Here is a 6,000-nt window from a genome sequence, read left to right on the forward strand (position 1 = left end):
TATATATATATATATATATATATATATATATATACACCAAAATGTATATATATATATATATATATATATATATATATATATACACCAAAATGTGTATATATATATATATATATATATATATATATATATATATATACCAAAAGCAACAAAGATTAGAAAGGACCAGAGAACACCACCAGAAACTCCAACTCTACAAGCATCATAATGGCAATAAATTCATATCTTTCAGTACTCACTCTAAATGTCAATGGACTCAATGCTCCAATCAAAAGACATAGGGCAACAGAATAGATAAGAAAACAAGACCCATGTATATGCTGTTTACAAGAGACCCACTTTAGACCTAAAGACACCTACAGATTGAAAATAAGGGGATGGAGAACTATCATGCTAATGGTCAACAAAAGAAAGCCGGAGTAGCCACACGTATATCCGACAATCTAGACTTTAAAATAAAGATTGTATAAAGAGATGCAGAAGGGGGGCGCCTGGGTGGTGCAGTCGGTTAAGCGTCCGACTTCAGCCAGGTCACGATCTCGTGGTTCGTGAGTTCGAGCCCCGCGTCGGGCTCTGGGCTGATGGCTCAGAGCCTGGAGCCTGTTTCTGATTCTGTGTCTCCCTCTCTCTCTGCCCCTCCCCCGTTCATGCTCTGTCTCTCTCTGTCCCAAAAAATAAATTAAAAAAACGTTGAAAAAAAAAAAAAAGAGATGCAGAAGGGCATTATATCATATCAAGGGGTTTATAGACCAAGAAGACCTAACAATTGTAAAAATTTATGTGCCAAATGGGGAGGTACCCAAATATATAAATCAATTAATCACAAACATAAAGAAACTCATCGATAGTAATACCGTAAGAGTAGGAGACTTCAACACCCCACTCACAGCAATGGACAGATCATCTAACCAAAAAATCAACAAGGAAACAGTGGCTTTGAATGACACTTGGACCAGATGGACTTAACAGATATATTCAGAACAATTCATCCTAAAGCAGCAGAATATACATTCTTCTCCAGTGCACGTGGAACGGTCTCCAGAATAGACCATATACTGGGACACAAATCAGCCCTAAGTAAGTACAAAAAGATCAAGATCATACCGTGCATATTTTCAGACCACAATGCTATGAAACTCGAAATCAAGCACAAAAAAAAAAAAAATGTGGAAAGCTACCAAATACTTGGAGACTAAAGAACATCCTACTAAAGAATAAATGGGCTAAACAAGCAGTTAAAGAAGAAATTAAAAAGTATATGGAAGCCAATGAAAATGATAGCACCACAACCCAAAACCTCTGGGACGCAGCAAAAGAGGTCATAAGAGGAAAGTATATAGCAATCCAGGCCTTCCTAAAGAAGGAAGAGGATCTCAGATACACAACCTAACCTTACGCCTTAAGGAGCTGGAAAAAGAACAGCAAATAAAACCCAAAACCAGCAGAAGACAGGAAATAATAAAGACTAGAGCAGAAATTAATGCTATCGAAACCAAAAAAACAGTAACAGATCGGTGAAACCAGAAGCTGGTTCTTTGAAAGAATTAACAAAATTGATAAACCACTAGCCAGTTTGATCAAGAAGAAAAAGGAAAGGACCCAAATAAGTAAAGTCAAGAATGAAAGAGAAGAGATCGCAACCAACACAACAGAAATAAAAACAATAATAAGAAAATACTATGAGCAATTATATGCCAATAAAATGGGCAATCTGGAAGAAATGGACAAATTCCTAGAAACATATACACTACAAAAACTGAAACAGGAAAAAATAGAAAATTTGAACAGACCCATAACCAGTAAGGAAATCGAATTAGTAATCAAAAATCTGCCAAAAAACAGGAGTCCAGGGCCAGATGGCTTTCCAGGGGAATTCTACCAAACATTTAAGCAATAGTTAACACCTATTCTCTTGAAGCTGTTCCAAAAAATAGAAATGGAAGGAAAACTTTCAAACTCTTTCTATGAAGGCAGCATTACCCTGATTCCATAACCAGACAGAGACCCCCCAAAAAAGGAGAACTATAGACCAATTTCCCTGATGAACATGGATGCAAAAATCCTCAACAAGATATTAGCCAACCAGATGCAACAATACATTAAAAAAATTATTCACCATGACCAAGTGGGATTCATACCTGGGATGCAGGGCTGGTTCAATATCCGCAAAACAATTAACGTGATTCATCACGTCAATAAAAGAAAGGACAAGAACCATATGATCCTCTCAATAGATGCAGAGAAAGCATTTGACAAAATACAGCATCCTTTCTTGATAAAAACCCTTAAGAAAGTAGGGATATAAGGAGCATACCTCGAGATGATAAAAGCCATATACGAGAGACCCAATGCTAATATCATCCTCAATGAGGAAAAACTGAGAGCTTTCCCCCTAAGGTCAGGAACAAGACAGGGATGTCCACTCTCACCACTGTTATTCAACACAGTATTGGAAGTCTTAGCCTCTGCAATCAGACAAGACAAAGAAATAAAAGGCATCCAAATTGGCCAGGAGGAGGTCAAACTTTCACTCTTTGCAGATGACATGATACTCTATATGGAAAACCCAAAAGATTCCACCAAAAAACTGCTAGAATTGATTCATGAATTCAGTAAAGTTGCAGGATATAAAATCAACACACAGAAATGGACCCACAAACGTATGGGCAACTAATGTTTGACAAAGCAGGAAAGAATATCCAATGGAATAGAGTCTCTTCAGTAAGTGGTGCTGGGAAAACTGGATGGCAACATGCAGAAGAATGAACCTGGACCACTTTCTTACACCATACACAAAAATAAAGTGGGTGAAAGACCTCAATGTAAGACAGGAAGCTATCAAAATCCTTGAGGAGAAAGCAGGCAAAAACCTCTTTGATCTTGGCCACAGCAACTTCTTACTCAACATGTCTCTGGAGGCAAGGGAAACAAAAGCAAAAATGAACTACTGGGACCCCATCAAAATAAAAAGCTTCTGCACAATGAAGGAAACAATCAGCAAAACTAAAAGGCAACCGACAGAATGGGAGAAGATATTTGCAAACAACATATCAGATAAAGGGTTAGTATCCAAAATGTATAAAGAACTTATCAAAGTCAACACCCAAAAAACAAAGAATCCAGTGAAGAAATGGGCAAAAGACATGAATAGACATTTCTCCAAAGAAAACATCCAGATGGCCAACTGACACATGAAAAAAATACTCCACATCACTCATCACCCAGGAAATACAAATCAAAACCACAATGAGATACCACCTTACACGTATCAGAATGGCTAACATTAACAACTCAGGCAACACAGATGGTGGCGAGGATGCGGAGAAAGAGGATCTCTTTTGCATTGTTGCTGGCAATGCAAGCTGGTGCAGCCACTCTGGAAAATGGTATGGAGGTTCCTCAAAAAACTAAACAAAGAACTACCCTACGACCCAGCAATTGCACTACTAGACATTTATCCACGGGATACAGGTATTCTGTTTCGAAGGGATATATGCACCCCCATGTTTATAGCAGCACTATCAACAATAGCCAAAGTATGGAAAGAGCTCAAATGTCCATCGATGGATGAATGGATAAAGAAAATGTGGTGTATATATATACAGTGGGGTATTACTTGGCAATCAAAAAGAATGAAATCTTGCCATTTGCAACTACATGGATGTAACTGGAGGGTATTATACTAAGTGAAATTAGTCAGAGAAAGACAAAAATCATATGACTTCACTCATATGAGGACTTTAAGAGACAAAACAGATGAACATAAAAGAAGGGAAACAAAAATAATACAAAAACAGGGAGGGGAACGAAACTGAAGAGACTCATAAATATGGAGAACAAACAGAGGGTTACTGGAGGGGTTGTGGGAGGGGGGATAGGGTAAATGGGTAAGGGGCATTAAGGAATCTACTGAAATCATTGCTTCACTATATACTAATTTGGATGTAAATTTTAAAAAATAAAAAATAAAGTTAAATTTAAAAAGTATGGTTCTTGAATGAAAATGAACACATAAGTATGTGTATGTGACTCAGTTTCTTCCTAAAGAAAAATCTATGTTATAGTGATTGGGAAAATAGATGAAATGCTACATAGAAAGCATTTACAAGTGCTTGATGAACGGTATAGCTACTTTACAACTTCTTTTACTAATCAGAAAATTCATAGTTATTAATTCTTAGAGGCAGGACACAAACCAAGTGAGTCTGATCCCAAAACTTGTGTCTCTCCTACAACACCTACGAGCTCCAAAGGAAGGATCTACTGCATGGAGAATCTGAACCCAGACAGCTTAAAAGACTTTTATAAATTCCCACCATATCAGCATTGGACATAGGGCGCTCTGGATCTCAAAGTATCAACAAATATACACACCACCGACCAGAGGATGAAGCTTCTGTAACACCCAGTCTTTTGGGCTTGCAGACGTCCCCAACCAGTGGATTTTCCTGTTATTTATGCCAATTCAATCTGATTGCAGTTTTATTACCTGGGTGGAAATGCAGCCACAAAAGTGTTGATAAAGCTGTCACAGCAAGATGGAGATAGTAAGTCTCATTAATATTAAGAAGAGAACAAACCCATAAATAAGAGATTATCAAGTGAATAAGATAGTCTCTCCTCCAACTTCTAACAAATCTCGTGTGCAAAACCATGTAATTTCCCCAGGCGTCCTCCCTGCCAGCCAGATGTATAGAAAATGAATTGTGCAGGAGGGGAATTGATATGCAGAACAAGGAGCTGGCAAAATAATTAGAGCCGTGAGGCTCCCTCAGTCTTGCTGTTTATTTGAGAAGTCACCAAGTAGAATCACGGGGTCTGGATCACACTGATTATGTAACACATCGGTCCTTGAAAAGAGCCTGGAGATGATGGAGAGGTGATGGGAGTACGCCGTGAAGGTGAAGGCAGAACCAGGCCTGACCCCCTGAACAGCTAAAGGCCACCTTCCCAGATAGGTAAGACCAGGTGCTGCCCCGTGCTGGCACTGCCCTCCCTAGCATAGTCACATGCCCCTACCCATTCTGCCCACTGAGGGACCAGCCTCCTGCCTGCCTCTCACTATGTGGCTCAGTCATCCAGACATTCCTCTGCAGATGACCACACTCAAAACCATCTGCAGGTTGAGGCTAAGTACTAAATCAAAGTTTTATTAAGTTGCTAAAACCTGACTAAGAGCCACTTGCCTACAGGGACTGGTTGGGTCTGTATCTCCAGGCGGCCCCAGATAAATGGCTGGTGTGAAGTAGGGGATCTAGAGATACTCATTGCTTGGAATTGAGTAAAGCCACCAACAAAATATTCCTAACGGAGTCGAGAGAGAGGAAGGACAGAGGAAAGGTGAAAGAGTGAGGGGAAGGAGGAGGGCAGACAAAGTGCCAAAGATGCCTGAATGTGCACTGAGCAAATAGATGGAGGAGGAGCAGAGACAGAGAAGGGAAGAGACAAGAAGTGGGCAGAGACCAGAGGACAGAGGGGAGGCAGAGGTGAGTGGAATCTGAACTGAGGAGATGGGCCAGAGCAGATGGGGCGGAGACACAGACAGAGAGAAGAGGCCGGTGGGGGACACAGGGCCGGCAGCAAGGCATGCAAAGAAAGACACACAGTGCAGATGCACTGAAAGAGAGATGGACACAGACCCCCACACAGTGCAACAGTGTCCCAGAGACAGAAAGACCAGGGCCAAGGCTTGAGAAGAAACTGGGGGAGGGAGGGTTTGGAAGGGTAAAAGACTCTCCCAGTCTCCCATGGGAATCCACATTCTCTCAGTTTGGTGTTCTTTCTACTGAACTAAGTACCTGATAGAGAAATGACCTAAGAAAAAATGTCTTTCTGGAAGAAATGTGTCCCGAAATTCTGGGAGCCCATTACTCAGGCGGTGGGAAATATCCTTCATCTGCAGGCTTCCTGCCACCTTTCCTGTGGAGCTGGAGACCTGGATTTGCATCCTAGCCCCAGAAAGCCTGGGTGGGGGCTGACCCTTCTGGGCTCCGGGCTCCTCAG

This window comes from Felis catus, chromosome E3 (assembly GCF_018350175.1).
Source record: "Felis catus isolate Fca126 chromosome E3, F.catus_Fca126_mat1.0, whole genome shotgun sequence".
Taxonomy (NCBI): domain Eukaryota; kingdom Metazoa; phylum Chordata; class Mammalia; order Carnivora; family Felidae; genus Felis; species Felis catus.